Below are 22,568 nucleotides of genomic sequence, written 5' to 3'. Positions count from 1 at the left end.
TTTTTCATCATCTCGAAATAGAAGGTTGCGCAACCTCCTGTCGGACATGCCCCGCCCTCCTGAAGACAGGCATTCAGCCCCGGCTGTTCGCAGTGTTCCACAGCGTCACGCCACGCATCTTTAGAGCACTCGTCATGGAGTTCTACGGCTATGGAGCTTTTTAACATCGGAGAGCTGTTTAAGCTTTAGGTAAAGCCGCGCGGAGCGTGTAAAGAAAACTCGGTGGGTATGCGCCACATAAAGTGGTGATGTGTCAAGCAGCTCCTGTAGAGCATAGCATAGCCATGCATGGCATAGTGTAGCAATGAGGTGGGAAAGGGAAGTGAAGGTGAGGAGGAGAGATGTGAGGGTGAGGGTGGAAGGAAAGGGAGAGGGGAGTGGGTTGAACATGGCATAGCCTTGCGTAGTATAGCTTTACAAAGGGATGGCAAAGGGTAGTGAGGGTAAGGAGGAGTGATGTCAGGGGGGAGGATGAGGGAAAGGAGGAGGTGAGAGGGTAAACTATAGCATAGCCATGTACGAGTCTCATAAGGAATGATGTGAGGGTTAGGAGGAGGGAAAGGAGGAAATAGCAATAGGGCATTACAAAAAGAGATAAAGAAAGAAAGAAAGATTGAAGAAAGAGGGATAAAACAAAGAAGAAAGAAAGAAAGACGATTTCACCGGCGTGAAACTGGCTTTATTTTTTATTTTTTTGTATGCTGCGTAAGGGGTCGCGCGTTGAATTGCTGGCGGTGCGCGGTCACATACCGAGGAAGATGAAAGCGAAATACCTCTCATATTCAGGGCCAAATTCCCAAAACTTCTCCGTCGTAAATGCGTTTCCCATTGGTCAGTCAGCGTCACTAGTGATACGTCCCGCATCGTGCTTGACACAAATGTGATGCTACGAAAATGATTGGTGATAGACGTTTCTATGAATAGGGGCCCAGTGCTTTAGCAGCGCGATTCGTGCGGAGCCCCAGGTTGTAGAGCACCTTTCATAATGGCGATTCTGCTTCAGAACGTTCCAGTATTAAAAAAAGCTGTTATAACAGTGTCAATTAATATAATAAGAACCCTTTTATTAGTTCATCATTATATTCAAGTACATTTACAGCTCACAATGCGTTTCTTAGAAACAGCGACGCTCGTAAAAGAAAGAAAAAGTCACAGTTTCACCTCAATGGCGAAGCAATGAATGCGATAGCAGAAACTGGAATGCCACAGGAAGAACGGCAAGCAGCTATAGAAACTTGCAGCGCGCTGCTCAAACACAAAGGAGGAGGCACGAAAAGAACGCACGCTCGTAAAAGAAAATAGTATAATACAAATGTTAATTGTTACGTTTCACAACTTCCACAGCAAACACTCCGATGTAGGTTTATTTTAATAGAAAATTTACATATGCAACAACAAATAAATTTGTGTTAGCAACAACTTGTAGGTTTGGACGAGTCGGTTCATGATGCGAAAACTAGAAGCAGCGCGAAAAAAAAACGACGACAAAAATAGGAACACACACAACAGGACTAGCGCTGTACTGCCAACTGAATGTTTATTGAAAAATCACCACTTATAGCTATGCCACCAAAAACGCCTTGTCACACAAAAAACGCCACACACACACACACACACACACACACACACACACACACACACACACACACACACACACACACACACACACACACACACACACACACACACACACACACACACACACACACACACACACACACACACACACACACACACACACACACACACACACGCACGCGCACACACACACACACACACACGCACACACACACACACACACACGCACACACACACGCGCACACACACACACACACACACACACACACACAAAAGGCGTTTTTGGTGGCATAGCTATAAGTGGTGATTTTTCAATAAACATTCAGTTGGCAGTACAGCGCTAGTCCTGTTGTGTGTGTTCCTATTTTTGTCGTGGTTTTTTTTCGCGCTGCTTCTAGTTTTCGTAACAAAATCTGTAAACCGTGAAACTCTTCCGTGAAATGCGCCCAGTACATAATATAAAGAGTGTGAAACATCGTGTATATATTAAACATCAAACTTTTATTGTACTGTTGGTTTACGTGGTCCCTTCATTATCACTTGTGATCGGTGAAATGCAAGGAAGAAGTCCGCTCCCGAGCGAAAGAGCGCCAAGAGCGACCGCATTCCCCGCTCGCCCTGTGCGAATTAAAGGCAAGGCTAGAGGGAAGACAGGACGCGCGTTCCACGACGCGAGGTCGGTAGCATGCCCAACGAAAGCCAACGGAACGCGATCGTGCAAGTGCTCCGGCTTCGCATCGCCTCATGGTTCCATTTAGCGTCCCAAAACCAAATATATTGCTCAAGGTGTGCCTTGCGTTTTTCGTAGAAATAATTTCTTTATCATGTACATTAAGACGAAAAGTTGAAAGCTCACTAGAGTGTATCGCCCGCAAAGTATGTCTTTTAGTGTGATTTAACTCTCGTACGGCAGGGTCCTCGCGCCGTTGCCGGTCCACCTCGCCCGTTGACGATCGGGCGAGGTGGCTACATACAACTACTACTACTACACTTTAAGAAAAACATCTGGCGTTCTTTCGTTCTGCTTTTACAAAACATCTGGCGTCTTTCGTTGGTTTATTTCATCAATCAACGGCGTTTTGAACAAAATTTTTATTGTTTAATCACGCACAGGAGAAATCTCACCAGGCACTACCTTGGAGGTAAACAATGGCTGCTAATGGGAATGAGAGACAGAAGAAGTCGGCTTTTAGCTAAGACTTACACTTCTACTTCTACTAACGTTTCCTACTGGAACATGCCAATGGCTGCTAATGGGGAATGAGAGACAGAAGAATTCGGCTTTTAGTTAACGCGCACGCTGCGAATTTTTTATTGTTCAACAACGCACAGGAGAAATCTCCCACCGGCACCACCTTGGAGGTCAAAGCGTAAGACTTGTTACGGACTACTACGACGACTACGAGGGACGAACGGGTGCCGCCTTAAGGAGCTTCGCCCCTAATAAATTTGTTTTCTGTAGTGTTGTCAGTTTGCGGCTATGACAGGATACAATTCTACGAATGTTTACGCACGCTGTGGGATGCGCAGAACGCAATACTGATACCCCTTTCTTTACATTCTTTTAAAGGAAGTGCCCTTTAAGAATAAATAAAGAAGCGGAGTAGACTGGAAACCGGAAACCGGAGTGATATATATTTCAAAACCTGGCGTGGAGCCGCTTCCCACGGCGGCGTCTGCCGCGTAAACGACTGGGGTTTCCACAATGATTTATGCACGAGGTTACTCAGAACCTCGGGAAAACCGGGAGCTGTGCATTATTTCGTTTTTTTAGCGCTTGCTACGAGAGCGTAGTTTTTGAAATTTATCGTTTACGAGGGTGAAATATTTATCGTTTCGAGGGCTAAATCGTTTACGAGGGTGAAATATTCTGCACCTTGAGTTCTGAGGCAGCGATGGCGAGGATATGAAGCGAAACTGATTCATAATTCTGAACAGCGCGAATCACAAGGGACAGGTTCAGAAGAGAACAGGACAGCATCACAGAGAGTTGAGCTAGTTGGTAAGTATTCATGTTAAAGAGACAGGGCGTGCAAACACGGACACAAGAAAGAAGTCAAGACGCCGCAAACGCCGTTTGCGGTGTCTTGACTACTCTCTTGTGTCCGTGTGTGCACGCCCTGTCTTTTAACGTAAACAGGACAGGCATTGTTTCCTTTTCCATCTGTTCCTTCTCATTTGCGCTGTTCTAAATTATGAAGCCTTGCCAACTTGCCCAACTTTCCTCGTTAACAAAACTAAACTAAGCCTCGAATGTCGGCTGGAACCGGATGACCGGAATAGATACCACAGACTAATTCGTTTTCCAACGCTTCAATTTCTCATTTCCAAATATTCGCGAAGTCAGGCAACTGTTGTATCCTTTAAAGGGACACTAAAGATTATGAGTGCAAAACAGCGCAGCCGACAGGAGGAGACAGAAGAGGACACAGAGCGCTGAACTTCCAACATTTCCAACAGTTGTCGGCTGCGCTGTTTTGCACTCATAACCATGTTGTACCAACACGCCCAATCCTACAGTATTCTAAGACACTAAAGAGAAATGATGAATTGGTTTAGATTGATAAAGTGTCCTCGGGGAACTCTTGTGTAGTTTATTTCACCACCATAGGTTTATTATTAGAGCAGAAAACCAAGTTCAAAGTTTCATTTTTAAATTTCTCGCCGAACATTGTAATTCGTGACGTAAAAGACTTCAAAGAGCATTTAACGTATTTTGGCGCCACTGGCTCGACGAAATTTCCACAAACTCGTTATGTCAAGTCTCCGGCCCCCTCAGAGGACAATGTACTTCGATTTAACCGATTAGGAACTACGTAGGCCTAAGCAGGCGCCGTCAAAAATATGTGACGTCACGGCAAATGGTGCGGGAATTACAAGGTGGCGTCGAAACTTGTATTTTCTTTTTGCGCGTTTTCTCGCTTATTAAGCGTCTTCGCGCAGAAAGCGTGGTGTTTTTGGTATCGTGGAAGACTGCTTTACTAATGCGAGAAAAATCATTTTGCTCTTTAGTGTCCCTTTAACTGAGCTTCAAGGTGTTTAGTTGATAGCAAGAGCCTTTTCTTGCTGCCGTCTTTTTTGTGCTTAACTGCATGGTTTCACCCGCCGTGGTGGTCTAGTGGTTATGGCGCTTGACTGCTGGCACGAAGGTCGCGGGATCGACTCCCGACTGCATTTCGATCGGGGCAATATGCTAGGGGTCCGCGTGATTAGATTTAGGTGCGCGTTAAAGAACCCCAGCTGGTCGAAAATTCTGGAGACATCCACTGCGCTGTCTCTTATAATCATATCGTGTTCTTGGGACGTGAAACCCCCAAAATTATTATTATTATTATTATTATTATTATTATTATTATTATTATTATTATTATTATTATTATTATTATTATTATTATTATTATTATTATTAACTGGTTTGCACTGTCCTGCCATAAGAACCTGGTGCGTGTTTCCGTAACCTAAATAACGCAGGAGCAGGAGCTTCCTGTCGTCGTCACATGCGGGAGGGTCACGTGACCTGAGCATAAACGTCACGAGTGACGTAGTGCCACCGCGAAAATTTTAATGAAAGGAAAAGCTTCTGCTTGGCGTTGCATAAGTGTTGCTATTGGTAGCGTAAGTGGTTGGCCCGTGTCACTGGAGAACCAGTAACCCACACCGTGCCGCTTCGCGGTTTTCACTCATTCGCCAGCGTAATTACTGCCACAGTCAGAGTCGACAGTGACGTGCCGCTCTACCAGTGACGACACACGTTACGTTTCTGATCCAGTCACGTGACTCTCACGCACTTGACGGCGACCGAAAGTTATGCCACTGTGCTCATTAGGGTAGGAAAACGCGCTGCACTGCTCTACCATGAGAACCTGGTTCTTGCTGGGATCGGGGTGGCTTGAAAACGATGCCGGGCGTCTTTATCGAAACTGCGCCCGGGTAGGGGGGTGGGGTGGAGTGTTCTATACGCACCGCCATCTTACCTGCGACTGACGTAACTTGCGCCACGCAGGTGGGAGGGCAGCAGTTGCTGTCTACGTCACGAGAGGGGGAAAAAGAAAAGAGAGAGAGAAAGAGGGCCCGGAATTTGAATTCAGCCGGATTGCGTCGCTCATTTTTTTTTCTTTTTTGTTTCGCAACGCCAATTCATACACGCCAGAAGCAAATTGACAAATATATGGTTGACAATACATCGTGCGAGATTTAGAGCATTACTCAGTTGCTGCAGAAAGACGAGGAAACACTTGGCTGCGACTTCAAACGTCGTCATCTTTTCGCGTGCGTAAGTGCATGTGCATTGTACTAAGGCAGCGCCTCCTCTTTGACTAAGCTAATTAACGAAATAAGCAACTATAACTCAATGAATCAAGCAGTTCATAAAGCAGTCAGTATGCTGCGCCTGATACAGTGGAATTAATCTTACTTTGCCATAGAAATAAGGAAATAGATAACTAACTAACTAACTAACTAACTAACTAACTAACTAACTAACTAACTAACTAACTAACTAACTAACTAACTAACTAACTAACTAACTAACTAACTAACTAACTAACTAACTAACTAACTAACTAAACATATATATCTAGATATCTGTCGAATATCAATCAATCAATCAATCAATCAATCAATCAATCAATCAATCAATCAATCAATCAATCAATCAATCAATCAATCAATCAATCAATCAATCAATCAATCAATCATCGCTTCACACACTCTACAACAAAATCTGGTCGTGCTCTCGCTTAAAAAAAAGACAAGCCAAGCAGCGAACATTATAACAGTTCTGTATGAGAAAAGATATCGCCAAGACGACTACTTGGATGTAACACCCAGATTCTCGGTAGATAGAGAAACCACAAAGGGCACACTGCAGCTGAAGCATTCTCGAGCACGCTATTATAACCTCCAATTTCTAGAGGAACAGGCGTGTTTGCTTTCCCTTCCACTTCAATTAAAATGAGTGTCGGTGGCTTTCGCTAAGTCGAGAGCGAACAAAACAAAATAACAAAAGAAGAACACGAAGGCTGAGAACGAGGCTATTTCCGGCCTCACGGCGTGCCAACTTGAAGCGGATGCGAGAAGCCGTACAGCAAACGAGTGGACCGGGAGGAAAAAAGGAAACAGCGCCTTCTTGTTCCTTCCTCCCGACTTCCAATGAGGCGGGGTAAGCAAGCCCGGCTCTGGCTTCGGCTTCGTCCTGGCTCCACACGGCTTCTCTATCGACCGGTCGAGGCCTGCTTGCCTCGGCAGCTACTGTACGCCAGCGTGTAAGATTCACACATGATGTGGAGTCATCCTTCGCGTAGACTCTCGAGCTCTGGTCTTTGCACGATCACGGTCATCGCGTTTTATCGCGTAGGCCTGTAGTTACCGCGTGACCAGCTATGCTTTGGGCGGCACTTCTTTCCTGTAAATGACGTTGCTTTTTGAAAATCACAAGTCAGAAACGAGTAAACCTGTGGATATAACGTACAATGTGTCTGTTCGTGAGAAAGAGACAAAAAAAATCAGATGAGGTGAAAGGCAGCAGGGTTAATCAGAATTTGAAAAATCTGATATGCCACCTTACAGTGTGCGATAGTTAGCTGCACGCAATATTCACTGGTTGTGATTGTGCGCGTGTGCTCCGTCTTTCTTTCTTTCTTTCTTTCTTTCTTTCTTTCTTTCTTTCTTTCTTTCTTTCTTTCTTTCCTTCTTTCTTTCTTTCTTTCTTTCTTTCTTTCTTTCTTTCTTTCTTTCTTTCTTTCTTTCTTTCTTTCTTTCTTTCTTTCTTTCACACTTATCATTCAAGCTGCCCCTCCCCTGTGTATGTAAAGCAAGTATCAGACAGGACGACAAGCATTTATCAAGTACGTATGAAGAACTGCATTGCGGCATAAGCGAAATATAGTAGAAGTGGTCAGCCGCCTGGCATGCGCAGTGCTTTTTTTGAGTACATTTCGTTACTGTCATCGTCATCTGCCCCGGTGTCATTCTGGTGAAAAAGTGTACTTCAAGTACCAAGTATTTGAATTTATAAACAAAGGTTAATGTCTTACAGGAAGGTTGGCACTTTACGAGTGGACACGGTAACAGGACTTGAGCATTAGCCAAGGCGCCTTCTACACGTCGGCCGGGTATCGCTGTTAGACACATCCACACATCGACTGCCGGCGACAAGTGGTAGGAAAGCACGGTCAATGGACGCCGCAATAAAACTAATGTGTAGAACCAGATCATGCAAGTAAAAAGGACAAAATCAACTGCAACGCAGAAGAAACGTAAAGAAATATGCATGAACAAGCAGGGAAAGGACACGATGAAAGGAAGCGTAAACATAAAAGTTCTAGTAAAGGCTGGAGCGTAAAACAGTGTGAAGCCTTACGTTGTGATCGACCAAAGCATGTTTCCTGGGCTACTCCACAGCATGTGCTTTGAGACGGGCACGCGTGCGCCGTGTCCATGTACGTGCGCGTGGGACTGTTTGGGAAACGAAGGATCATGAGGTGCAGCTGGCAGGCGTTGACGTAGACAAGCAACGGGCAGAGCTACAGGCAAACGTGCGCACCATCAGCACCTGTCTTTTGCCATATGCGTGTTGTCTGCAACTTCGCGCTTCGGAAACGGGTTTAGAAGGAGGCACACACATGTAAGCTAGCATACTAACGCAGGTGTGTACAAACAGGGGTAAACATTCACATAAATAGCCGCACGTAAGTGCGTGGGCGGGGTGCACACACCAAACATCGACACAAGCGCTCTGGAAGAGAGACGTGCCTATAGACGTCACGTTTACGCAAACACTTAGGTCCAAGTTTACAGAGCCACACAACGGTACACAAAGGGAAACGAAAGCTTAAGCACACGCGGAAACGCATAATGTTTGATACACACACGCGCGCACGCAAACACACACATGCACACGCGGCACGGTGTCTCTCCTTCCCCTATCGCGTGCGCGTTTTGGTGGCGCTGGACGCTTGACCGCTTCGGCTTATTGATCCCGGTTGAATGTCCTCGTCGTCGTTCTTTTAGAGCTGCCGACGGTCAGTGCGAGATAAGCCAAGAATGGTGCGCTCAATGGCAACGGGAGAGGAGGGAAGCACCAAGCCGGGTGGCATTGCCAACCGTCTCCGCGCGTCTGCGGGACACGCAATGGCCGAGACCCTGTTGCCAGATCCCATTAGGAGGTTCGGTTAGGTTAGGTGCGGTAAACTCGAATCGAGAAGCGGAATCGACCGCTCTCCGTGCTCGATGAGACAGTAAAGAAAAATAAAAAAGAAAACGAGCAGGAGTTGTGGCGAAATTTCGGGAACGTCAGCAGCGAAATTTGAGAACGTTAATTCCTTGGTTGATACTGCCCCCCACCCCCTTCACCCCCAAAAAAAAAAGATAGGAAAACTAACTAAAGTAACAATTTGCAACTTGCTCTTCAATGATATTTGATAAAGCAGCGCACAAAAGGACAAATTCACGCACTCATAAAATGACACAAACAAAAGCGCTGTACTACAACTGATGCTTTATTGTCGAAAGACCCGCCTTATATAGAATGGGTCTTTCGTCAGTAAAGCATCAGTTGCAGTACAGCGCTTGTGCTTGTGTCATTTTATGTGTGCGTGAATTGGTCCTTTTGTGCGCTGCTTCATCAAAGGTCATGGCTCACCAACTAGCCCATCAGTACATATTAAGTACGCTTTTCAATGATTTCGTCGTGGTAAGAAGTGTGGAAACAGACTAGTCTAGGACAGTCAACGCTTCTTAATGAGCTCTTTTTTGAAAACAGTAAAATGCAAGGAAAGAAACTGTGACCACTTATTGCGTAAAGAACACTTAGACACGGAAGCGCTGGTAGTGCTGTGTCGATGATTACAGAGAAGAAATGTGGGACTTGTATTTAACCCGTGGGGGCAGGAAGCGCTCACTGATCGCAGAATCGAAATTTGAAACGAGTCCTTTCAAGCGTATTGAGCCGCAACCACAAATGCTGCGAGCGAGTGCTTTTATGTTTTCGGCCTCACCATCGCCTAGACACTCGCAAATACCCACTTCTCCCTCCATTTCTGTAATACAGATAAACGCCAGTGCAGCAGAACAATACAACCTCCAATTAAGCCCTCTTAAAGGAAGCTGCAGTTATCTCACGAAAACACGCACTCGCAACGCTCTCCTAGTGGTTGGGTTTTATCTGGTTCAGGATCCGACAGCAACACACGAGTGTTTAGAAACGCCTTAGTGGAAGGGGATTAATTTTGTCGAGCTTACGTTCTCAAATAGCACCAGTGTGAAGCGGTCAAACTATGTTTAAGTACGCTAACCACATTGAAACTTGACTCTAGAGGCTATAATAAACTGTGTATTTCTTTTGGTCACGGAAGAAGAGGGGGATACATGTTCACGTCAGAGTAGAGCTGTGTACTCGTGTCTTCTTTTGTCCCCTCGTGTTTCTTTGCGCTAAACCTGAAGCGACCATCAATCCTTGCACAGGAAACAAAACGCCATTAATGCCACTTATCAATTCGCGCGAGCCGGGTATGAGATTACGGGACATGCAATTTGTGAAAGGACTGAATTCTTCTCAAAGCCTGAATGCAGGACCTAGAGTACGAAGTATACGTCTATGTAAGCTTTTGCGATCTATCTACGAACTAATCTATTAAAATTTGAGGCTGGATGAATTACAGAGTAGAAATTCATATGTTTCGTGGAGCTCGTGTTCAGTAAACTTTTGGAGCCGACTGCTGTACCTAAATGAGAATCCGTTCCTCTTAGCAAATGAAAAGGTAGTGATTACTTTCGACATCGAAAAAAAAGAAAAAGAAAAAAAGAAAAAAGAAAGAGAGAAAAGGCAGATTCGTTTACTAAATTTTTCTAGCTCACTGATGAAAGCGTCAGCGAAAGAAGATGCGTAGCTGTTGTTGTACTCGAAGCCTAGCAATTGAACGCTTAAATTCAACACTGTGGCCGGTTCCAAGAAAAGACGCTTCTCAATTCGACCATTGCGGTCTACAAGTAAGCCTCCGAGACTCATTGTAGTAGATGCACGTTTCCGTTAAGTATAACCATGGGGATACTTTCGTGGTCGCCTGGTCGAAAACATGGGAATCCTCCGCCTCAGCGCTACGTTTTATAAAGACAGCAATTTGAAATCGTTGAGAAGCCGACATTCTACAAAAAAAACAAACAAACAAAAAAACGATTTCCTGGAGCCATTGACGGATGTCTTCTTTGCTACTGTGCGCCTGTTACGAAGAGAGCGACGGTTGAGTTGCTTGTCAAAGTCTCGTTAATACCGCGCAGCGATTGAGAGGATACAGAGCTTGAGAGCTCTGTAGCTCTCCAGCACTTCGGAGCTCTGAACACTGCAGCGTTCACTATGGTACACAGCTCACAGAGAACGTTTTCACAGCGAAAAAAATTTCACCATGTCCCACTAAAGGGAACCATGTGGGGATGCGAAGCAGCGCATGGGTCGACTTAAGGTTCCGTTCATCACGAGCCCCTTGCCCAATGTTAACGCGTCCTTGCATGTGGAGCACACCATGAATTCACTGTAGTTCCTGTTGCTGTTACTTGTCCCGAACTCTTGTTGGAGCACACCACGCGGGTTCATCGCGCGTCTGCAGAATCTCGTTCCCCGACACCATCACGTTATTGCTGAGAGAGTGTAAGGAGGAGAGGCCACAGCGTCTTACTCAGCCCCTTACACAGGCCCGAACGCGCTAGCGCGTGCCAGCGCGTTCTGACTAAGATACAACACGTTGGTTCAACGCGCGTCTGCAGAATCTCGTTCTCCGACGCCATCACATGATTGCTGAGAGAGTGTAAGGGGGAGATGCCACAGAGTCTTACCCAGCCCCTTACACAGGCCCGAACGTGCTAGCGCGTGCCAGCACACGTGGGTTTGTCTGCGTTACGCAAAGCTAGGACAGCATACGGCAGCCCGGGCCCCTAAAGTGCTCTGCACGTATCATCTTCAAGGCGGTCGAAGAACAAGACGAAGAAGACTTCTTTTTGGCGCGAGCGCGCGCTCTGCACGTATCATCATCAAGGCGGTCGAAGAACAAGACGAAGAAGACTTCGCGCGCTCAATATGTTACAGATGGATATGGTAGGTTTTAGAAAGCGGACGGTCGCCAATGGAACTACGGACAAAGCCCAGCGCAAAAGCTGCTTCGCGTCTAAAAAAATGAAGAGCGCGTTTGGCAAGAATTCCACGGGTACTGTACTATAAAAAAACATCTTATTTTGGTTATTAAGGGTAAAATGCTGGTAGCTTTAGGTGGACTTATTAAGCTTGGGAAATATGCTCCGCCTGAGCACTAACCGCCACGGTGGTCTATTGGTTATGGCGCTCGACTGCTGACCCGAAGGTCGCGGGATTGAATCCCGGCCGCGGCGGCCGCATTTCGGTGGAGGTGATATGCTGGAGGCCCGTGTACTTAGATTTAAGGGCACGATAAAGAACCACAGGTGGTCGAAATTTCCGGAGCCCTCCACTACGGCGTCCCTCATAATCATACCGTTGTTTTTGGGACGTAAAACCCGAACAGTTATATATCCGCCTGAGCACGATGTACCCAACAACTGCGAACGTGCGAAGACTGTCACATCCAATTCAGTGAATAGTGTCTGCAAAGATGGATGGTTCAGCCGGGAGCGCGTTTTTTTATTAATTAAACGTCTCTCCACCATTCGCGCTCGTATATAGCAGCATTCGTACTCAAGTGCTTAACCGTAGAGAAATTCGGGACAGAGCGAGTCCCGCCTGAATATACAGCGTCCTCATGTGTACAGTGTGACATTTGTTTGAATGTCGCGCCATCTCTAGCATCAGTCTATCAACACTTTGCGTTCTACGTGTAATGAAGAACACTGTTTTGCACGGCGATGCCGGAGTTTAAGTCACGAATTTATGTTAGCGACAGTGCTTGATGCACGGGCAGAAATCTAGTTGCGCATTATCGCTTTAAACAGATACATTAAGAAATTGCCATGACAATTTGACGAAGTCGCGGTTATATGCAAGGTCGCGATTAAGCGACGATCGATTGTGCGCACAAATAGAAAAACGTTTCTGTGTCGATATCACGTATTTTTTAAAATTTCAATTCGTTTATGATGACTTATTCTGATGGTTTTTACATATGGCACACATGCAAAAGGATGTGTAGCTAAATGTTCAGTGCTTGCCGTGTCGGCTTTTCTAAATATTGCTTCATCTTTTTGTACTGTTAAACTATGTACCAAAACGTACAAGCTTACCAACAAGCTAGGACTGGTGGTGGTGGTCATTATGTATGCTGCTGCAAGCGACGCCAACGTCACAGATTAGACCGGCAATTTCTCTGCCTGAGCGTCTCTTTCTATGCAACGTATTTCACTTTGTTTGAAGTATGCAGTGGGATAGTACACACGTGCATACTTCAAACAAAGTGAAATGCAGCCCTGCCCTCGGGGACCAGCTCAGGCTGGTCCGGAGGGCCGAAAGGATGGCGAGGGCCAGCGGTGCCTTGGAATAGGGGCCCGATCACATAGCGTTGCCTTGTTTTCGAGGCAACGAAGTCTTCGCAAATAAAGTTTTGTTCTTCTTCTTGAAGTATGCAGTGCCTGGAATGTTTGAAGTATACCAGGCACTGCATACTGTCACTCCCGTCGAGCACTGATTTCTTCTTGATAAAAAGAAAGAAAGAAAGAAAGAAAGAAAGAAAGAAAGAAAGAAAGAAAGAAAGAAAGAAAGAAAGAAAGAAAGAAAGAAAGAAAGAAAGAAAGAAAGAAAGAAAGAAAGAAAGAAAGAAAACGGGGGCACGCATTAACAGACACGGACTAAAAAAGCTGAAAACCAAGACACTGGCGTTGGTATGTGTTCATCAAGATGGACGCATACCAATGAGCTCAAATGTCCGTCTCACTGACTTCGGCATGTGTTGCAACTCTCACTGGAGCTGTGATATGATGCAAGGCATCTTCGTTCCTTATCCTTTCCCACTCTCCTTGCCTGCTCGATGCGTTCATATCGATCACACCTGTGCAAGACAGTAGTCGACTTGCGCAGGTCAACTTCGCTTGCATGTCCACCTTAAGCGTGCTACGTAAGCGCGCATGTTAGTGAATTCTCTCACTGAATAGGCCGATGCAGCCAATAGCTTCCGCGACACTGCATGCTCTGGCAAAGCCTTCTTTGAGCGTCGTGACACGTAGGAGGGCAAAGAGCTAAGCAATATGTGCTTCGATCGAGTGTGGTGCAATCGAAAATGGCCTTTGTTGAAAGTGGTTGTGCCACACATCGAGAGAATGCTCCTCCTGGGTCCTACTGCCCGGCAGAATCGATCGATTCGCTCGTCGCGGTCCGAGTCTCTCTAATCGGAGGTGCCCGATGGACGTGCTTCTTGGCTACATGGCGGGTCGCCCGGGTTTATCCGCCTGGCGAAGCACTGATAGAACCCCGCGGAATTCCGGGGGCGAGACGCCTTTCGGAGCGCGAGGCGAAGATAAGCTCTTGCGCCGATGTGACTTTCTGCCTTAATTTCGTGGCTCACGCGGCCCTACCGCATCGTGCGCTGGTTTCTCTGATCACTCGCTCGCTCCGGAATACTAAGGCGAAAGCCTTAGATGCCTCATGAAACACGACAACTGACCGCCAACACGAAGTGATGCGAAAAAAAATATCATCATGCGATGACGTCATCATATGACTTCACAGGTCACCAAAAGTTTGAGACGTCATTATGACGTCACACAATGTGACGTCAACCGATGACGTAATCACACGACATTGTCCCTTGGTGAAACTTGATCCGATCTTGGAGGCAGTGCTGCAAAACCATGCGAGGGGCAGAAAGCTGCGATGCCTCCGATCCTGGAGGCAGTGCTAAACCACGTTAGGTGTAGAAAGCTTTCGGGGGAGGGCGATGGATCTATACAATCGACAGAGAAGAAAAAGGAGAAGGCTTTCGCCTTCGTGTCGTCTTAGGCGAATGCATAAAGGACTGTGCGAATTTTTGCTGAAGCGCTTCGTTTCTGTCTTGCTTGTGAAGCCACTCACTCACTCACTCACTCACTCACTCACTCACTCACTCACTCACTCACTCACTCACTCACTCACTCACTCACTCACTCACTCACTCACTCACTCACTCACTCACTCACTCACTCACTCACTCACTCACTCACTCACTCACTCACTCACTCACTCACTCACTCACTCACTCACTCACTCACTCACCACTCACTCACTCACTCCACTCACTCACTCACTCACTCACTCACTCACTCACTCACTCACTCACTCACTCACTCACTCACTCACTCACTCACTCACTCACTCACTCACTCACTCACTCACTCACTCACTCACTCACTCACTCACTCACTCACTCCTTTAATGTACGAAGGACATTTTGCAAATGGCGCAGTGAGCTAAAAAGCCTAATATCCGCGCGCCCAGGCACTCCGTTGTAGATGTACTGCCGCTTTCGTTAGCTATAGGTCGAACGATTGCGCTCACTAAAAATCACTTTTTGATGGACCTCTTTGGGATCGCTCTCCAGAACAATGACACAACGCCAACGAGCGCATTAGAGAAACGGTCATTCACCGGCCACCGAAGAGTCACATAGTGTGTCGCACGAGAGAAGGAGATTGAAGGGCAAGAGGCCATGCCTAGAGCGAGATGGAGGGGGAAGGCAATGCGATTGACTCCAATTCCAGTGTACATAATGTTGCAGTTTTTCAATGTGAAGTGCTCAGACTATAGACGACACGTGGCTCAAAGCCTCAAAATTGATTCGCGTATTTACATTTCGAGCGACCACCACGCTTTGAGCAGGGTGCATATATTTCCCATCGAACACTCGTGCACGTACAGTGTCGTTCACACTTTAAGGAAACGTCCATCAGAGTTTAGAATGAATGTCAGAAATATAACCATTACTGATTAAGATATGACTCATCCGAAGTTATTACTGGCGACACTCAATAATACTGATGTTGAAGTTACGTCGTCCTAAGAGTTTTACTTATAAACGAATGTGCAGTCAGCGTCAAACTTTTTGGGTCCGCGAGACAAAAGAAAAACCTGAATGTTCCCGCTGCTTTGGCAGGCAGCCTTCAATTTATGTTTCCGGTCTGTTTTGAAATGCGCTAACACGTTCTGTGCGGTTCGACAGGACACAGTTACAAATTGCCGAGCAATTCAAACTTTTCTCAGACCTAATGGTCTATAACTTTTGACGCCGGCTGTGCCTGCTCACACTACCCTAACTTTCCGAAGATACAGCACTACTGCGCAGATTTCCATGAAGTCCAAACTCCATCACGCAGGGAACGTTCTCGCTGTGGCTCAATGTGCAGACTGCTCGCAGAACGCCAAACAAATTTGACACTTAAAGATGTTGCTCAAGATGTTTGTTCATGACCAAGGGTGATACAGCAAGGAACACGGCCCGCGGTATGCGCTAGAATAGAAAGAAATGTACGAACTACTGCGCAGATGGTACTCGCATCTCTCTTCTCTATTTCCTCCCTCTCTTCTCTATTGTACTATTCCTTTGGTTGCTTCCCTGTGACGCTGAGCCGTGCTGCAGAAAATAGTGCCACCTTTATTTTTTTCTGCTAATAACCACTCCTCCGCTCCAAACACACTTCACATTAAAGTACAATTCAAATCAAACCGTGCAGGACGAGAGTATTCGTCGATCGAAGCGGTGTCAACTGATGTGTTATCCGCACACATCTTTAATTTTATCGCGTTGCTCCACGTGCTATCGCGCCAGTCTTTTCTCCTCCTCCTTTTCCTCTTTGATTGGCCCGCAAGGCTTCTCGGGCCTCTGCAATTCGCTCGAAGCCCCAACATGGCGGATTCAGGCAGCTCACAGCATCAGCAGTCTAGATTCGATGCCTGCCCAGAGAAGCAGCAGCCACGGAGGGAGACAGAACACTGACCCGCTCGATGTAATTTGGAAACCCTGGCGGCGTCGACGTACGCTCTGAGAGCGAGACGAAATGTCCCAGAGTCGAGCCCACGAGATCGGCGTGCGGGCGAACGTCAGCATTCTGGCGCGGCTCGTTTACACAGCGACGTCTTGTTTGCCGATCCCATCAGCCGTGAGTCGGTGCTGGCGGACGTCGGCGAAATGCGACGCGTGCGGCGGCGTCAAGCTGTGACACGGTGCGAGCCGTGGCTTTGTTTTTTGTTCATTTTTTTTTTTCGTTTTAGTCGCGCGGAATTGCTCGGATTCCAGTGTAAACTCCGTGCGTGCGTCCTTTGTTTTTTACGCGGCACGCAGCCTCTCGTTTTGATGTTCTTTCTTTTTCTTTTCTTTTCCCGAAGCCCACGGTTGCTCGACGCCGTGGTTCTCGTGTGAGCGAACAGCGACGCATAATCATCGGCTGAGGGAATTGATTGGTTTTATACGCCGAGTCCCCGCGTCTCCTTTGCGGCTTGGTTTATTAGCGTTCATGGGTCGTTGCGCGTTCGCCCCTGTTTCTTTATTACGGTCCCGGTGAGACCTTTTTCACACACACACACGCACAAAAATGATAAGAAAGAAAAATTCAAGCGCTGCAAGCGATGTGCAGACTCGCGGCGCAGCTTATTAGTCTTGACCGCACGTTGCGCACAGCTGCTCGTTTTTCTTTTTTTTTTTTTGCGCACTAGCGACAATTCGCTGTTTTTAGAAGAGGGAAGTTTAAATGATTGGAACGCTTACGTACCTAGTCTATCGTTTTCTTTTTGTTTTTTTTTCGAATGCTAATTGTGTTTCTTTAAACGAGTCCTTAAAGCGCGGAAATTAGTCGCTCTAGTGGGACCTAGTTTATGCTTTTATTAACGACACGTGCGGAGAAAAGTTATGTTCTCTAGAAAAATAGGCAACAATTTATGATCATTAGTGACACACTGTGGTCTTGAGCGCAAGTATACGTCATGTTCAAGATTTAAAGTAAAACATACTTTTCTGTCAGCTGTAGTGATTATAACGGGGGCTCGGGAAGAACGTGATTACTCAGCAGATGCCAGCATTCTCGCTCTTACCTTACAGTGTCGAGGACACACCGATTCAGGTATGCAAGACGTCTAAACTACCGGCGATAGATGGTCACCGCAACACCATGCCAGTGCATCAGACTAACGGATAAAAAACAACAAAAAAACAACATATCCTTCGGTGTACAGCATTTCGTCCCTTTCAGTGCGAAATTCATCCATAAAAAATCGTTTCCCTTCCTGGCCAAAACTAGATCTCTTGGAGTCTACAGTAAACGTATAAAAATATTGACTGCATAAAAAAATCACGCGTTTAATGTGTCGATTTTTGCTGAAAGCGTGGCTATTGGCAGAAGGCTTCGCAAACTGAAAAACGCTTCGCAAGAAAAGCCACTGTTCGCATTTTCCATCTATACTTCTAGCGATGTTATTGATAAAAAAGAAAAAAAGGAATGGGTAAATTTAGGTCCTCTAGACTCGGAACAAGCAGCTGTCTAAAGGAAGGTGACTAAAAGTTAGGCCTGTGTGTAATTAAACAAAAAGCAAGCAAATTGCTGCAACTGCGGCGTATATAGTATACAGGGATGTATTCACGTTTAAACACATGTAATCATGACTGAGCAGTAAAAAAACATTGGTCCACGGCGGCCGCATTTTCGATGAAGGCGAAAACGATCTGAGGCCCGTGTACTTAGATTAAAATGCACGTTGAAGAATCCCAGGTGGTCGAAATTTCCGGTTTAGGGACGTTAGACCCTAAACCATTAAAAAAAAAACATTGGTAGTCGATTTTATAAACTTCTGCAGTGCACAGTTCTGACACTCAGTGCACCGAAAGGTAACAGAATACATTGAAGCTTTGCCAAACGTATTGGGACTTTGTTGTGAAAAGGTGTGGACAAGTGCAGGAGACATTCACATGCGAGTCTGCTTGCGACACAACTAAGTATCAGTAAGGATCACCACACAAAACTCGCCAAGAACGCGCTACAGGAACTATAGGCCGTTGCCAGTCGTGATGCATGTTTAATAATTCTTCGAGTAGTTCACGCAGCGTCTGTCACACGTGTCTTGCGCTGGTTTTTCATTTTGTTTCAGAACGCGAGTAGCGGCGTGTACCAGAGTAGACATGCTATGACAAACACATTTCGTCTTGCGCGCTTCGTCGCAACCTGGTGTTCACTGTCGCTTTTTTCTTTTTTTTTCTCTCGAGCTCAGTTTTCTTCGACGAGGAAGCAACATTTTGCGTATTCGCCAAACTTTCCAGAATTCCACTAAGACGGGGACAAACGGCATGCAGGCTTACTCTGACAGTTACCCGAGGTGCGACCGCGCTGGGTCTTTTTCTGCCTTTATCTACAAAATGACGAGATATGGCGGGATGTCGTAAGAACGCTCCGAGACAAATGTTGCGTAGTCTATGCGCTGTTTTTTTTTTTCTGTCGCACGATGGGCGCCAGGAATGCTGCTTGCACTTCATAAAAAAAGGTAAAAGTTGGAGGGAAAAAAGAAGAGAAAGAAAGGCTGTCGACAGCAGAGCGGGTGCTTTCACGGCATCGCTCGCCCGCAATGCAAAGAAAGCGTCATGTTATCCTGGGAATAAAAGCGATCGCGCTGGTGGCGGCTCGGTACACAACCGCCGAGGCTCATCGCTCAGGCAGCAGCTGCTCCCGGCGGCACGGATAAGCAAACACCGGTGCATGAGACCCCAACACGAGGAAGACTCGGTGATGCAGCGTTGTGCACTGCTTGTGCTTTAGGCGCCGTCTCGATAAATGCGTGCAGCAGTGTGGAGGAGGCAGTCGTCACTTAACGCACTATAAAATTATAAAGTGTTGTAAAACCAACGTACATACATACATACATACATACATACATACATACATACATACATACATACATACATACATACATACATACATACTGAAAAAGAAAGATAAGTCATAAAATAAATGTAATGTTTGTTATTTTTTTATTCCTTATCGCTAAGCGCAAAGAGAAGTTGAACATTCGCGAAAAAGCATCCCGCGAATCGTTCGCCTGAGCCGCCAATTAAGCGAAGCCAGACAGCTATAAAAGAAGGGCTTTGCGCATGCGTGAGCGTCAGCCATATCTATTTTCTTGTTCACTCGTAGAAGGCGTAGGTTTTGGCGATCTTTTGTTACCGTGGCGCTCTTGCACACAGCACTGCTGTGCCGCCTGCAGCAGTTGAAGACAGGGAGGCGAGAACCCTCATTTTTGTGCCCCGTCGGTGTACTACGCAGCAAGGTTCTGTCCGGTGGTGTAATGCGTAGTTAGGCTTAGGGAACGCAGACTGCCGTTACTGCGCCATAGCTAGCATTCAAGTGCGTCGAAGAAAACTTATGAAAAGTTCACGACCCTTTTCATGGCTCCCAGCAATAAATAACTGCTTTCGGAGCTCGCGTTATCAGTTGGCTATGGTACAGTGAAATCAAACGTACAATCGTGTCCAAAATGACCACGAACGTTTGGTGCAATTCAGTGGTCAGACTCAGTCGTTTTGAAAGCGCGCATCGCTCGCGCTTTCAAAAGGTCTGGCTGAAGATAGCTCGTAGAAGTGCGAGGACAAGTGTCCTATTCATCGAAAAATCCCACTTCGGCACCACTGAAAAAGTTTGACACCTAGAGACCACGCGGGCGAATATTTGTGTCAAAAGAAAGAATGAAAAAAAAAAAGACGTTGCCCGGCGTAGCACGACCTAAATTTCAACTTGCGTGGGCCTGAAATCTAAACCGAAAGTAACATTCTCTCCAAGCCATCCGCTATGTGTACTGTGCATTTAATGGGAAAGGTAATGCAGACACTAGGATGCATGACTCTACGGCGGTGTCAGCTCTTTACGTTGGTTCCCTTTCCCTACGATAATGCCACCGTCTTCCGCTTCTGCCAGCTTCAAGCGCGCTAGGTAAGCCACGTGTCTATATGTTCTGCATGGCCTCGTTATAACACGTAGAAATGTGGAAGGTTGCCGAAGCGCCTACGACGAAGCCCTATACGCACAAAGAGTGGAAGCAACGTTGAACTTACAATTACATTAATTATCAAGTGCGAAGGAACATTAGCTCGTGTTATATGTATATTTAGCGACTTTGCCCAGAACGTTGTCGAACCGGAGCAAGGTTCATGTTGCGCATGCGCGCCGTAGATTTAGGCGTATCATTTCAGCGGCACCTAACAGATATGGATCTTGCGTCCTAGGATATTCCTGCGCACATTTATCTACATTAATCGGAGCGGCTTCTGTGTCTCATCGCGGCGCGCATTCCTGACGGAGGGCAGTGGGTGAAAAGAGAGATAACCAGATCTTCGCGTACGGAACATTCTCGGCACTTTAAAGGCGCACAAGTTGCACCGCTGAAGGCTGCGAATAGGATTATTCAAGCGTCTAGGAAGGAAGGCCGTATTCTTGAAGCACCACACATCGGCACCGTTGAAGAGCGATAATTGACGATGAGGAGCCGTTCGAAGTTGTCGATGTCATGTAGAACCAATTTCATTCCGGACAGAGGATCGAGTGAGGTATCTGCTGTTTGGCGGACGACACCTCCGACGCTACCGTCCGACGAAGCACCGAGGGTGGGTATACCTACGAAGCGATTCGGCTGTAAGGCTGTCTTGGCGAAAAAGTGGCAACTACTGTGACTCGCCGTAGTGCACGCCTCGTGGACTGAGGTTGACTTTTGTTCTTTGACGAGACCACTTTCTTAACCAGCCATGACATACAAGTTCCTGGCTGGCGAGTAACAGAGAAGATGTAGGTACACTTCCTAAGCTCACTTGAGAACGTACGTACAGATTGAATGATTTGATGGTTTCTAAGATTTTAGAGCCGACTGACTTCATGACAGTCGACGCCGTTGAGCGCATACAGTGCTCACGGATTGAAACGCGACAATATAATTTTTAGCGTAACGACTGTTATGCGTGATTGATCGAGATAACCACGTCATGCCGCTGCGAATATGAAGGGCAAAGGTAATGTTGGCTCTGATTTAAGTTTTCGAATCGAAATTAGTCCGATATGACAAGAATTGAAGACCGTGGAAACGGAACTACATGCATTATATGCGTCCGTCCCGTTGTGTATTCCTTCTTCTCTGTGTTGCTGAGCTGGTTTTAAGATGAATCACACATGCGATGTAGTCAGGTCAGTACTCATCAGATGTATAGCGGTGTCTTCAAAGTGAGCGTTGAAGAACTATAATCGCCTTATGGCGAACCTTTGGTGGTCATGGATCTAGTATTTTGGCTAGTGAACACGCTCCTCCAGAGTACAGTTTGTTTGTTGTTGTTCTTATTTTATTCGGGCATAACAGATATATGGTTTACCCCCGAGGTAAGGCAAGAGGAGGGCTTAAACCTCCTGACTATGGGCTGACCTCGCTGGAGCAGCAGAGAAAGCATAATTTAAGAGTTATGACTAGTAGAACAGACATGTCCTCGATACACAGAGTACAGTTTTGAGTTAACATTCCGTGCTGCGCGATCGAATAAAGGTCCCGACACCTACGCGAATGGCGAGCTCGCATGCGCGCCAGAACAAACCGAGAAGTCTGCTTCCTCTGAGAGCAAAAGCCGAGCACCTATCTCTCGGCCCGTTGCCAAAAAAAAAAAAAAAGAAAAGAAAGGAACGATGCGCGTATGCCTTTTCTCTGTGGGCGCTGCTTTGTTTCCCGCCGGGCGTCTCTGACAGACACTGCCCGCCTTTTCCCACACCCGCCCACCAGAGAGCGCACCGGCGTGATCGATACCGGCCTGCTAAAGATATCTTTTCCGGATGACAAATTTCCGAAAGGGAATGCCGTTTCGCCGAGACGCCCCTCGCAGTGCCTTTCGCACCCCCTTCCCGATTCTTGCTGCCTCGCTCCAATGCCGGACGCAAAGGCGATGATGCACTCTGTGCCTCGTGGGTGCACATAAACACCGTGCTTCTTGTTTTTTTCTTCCGCGCCGGCGCGAAATGCCAGAGTCGTTTCCTCCCCTCGATCGGGCTCGGGATGGCGCGAA

General features: G+C 46.6%; 1 protein-coding gene across 1 annotated transcript in view; it reads right to left on the bottom strand.

The window, feature by feature from the left end:
- The window catches only part of LOC119396652 (cubilin), a 129,528-nt gene that overhangs the window by 57,456 nt on the left and 49,504 nt on the right, over positions 1–22,568 (bottom strand). The window lies entirely within an intron of this gene.

Source organism: Rhipicephalus sanguineus, chromosome 6 (assembly GCF_013339695.2).
Source record: "Rhipicephalus sanguineus isolate Rsan-2018 chromosome 6, BIME_Rsan_1.4, whole genome shotgun sequence".
NCBI lineage: Eukaryota > Metazoa > Arthropoda > Arachnida > Ixodida > Ixodidae > Rhipicephalus > Rhipicephalus sanguineus.
This window is presented reverse-complemented; position numbering and strand designations above follow the sequence as displayed.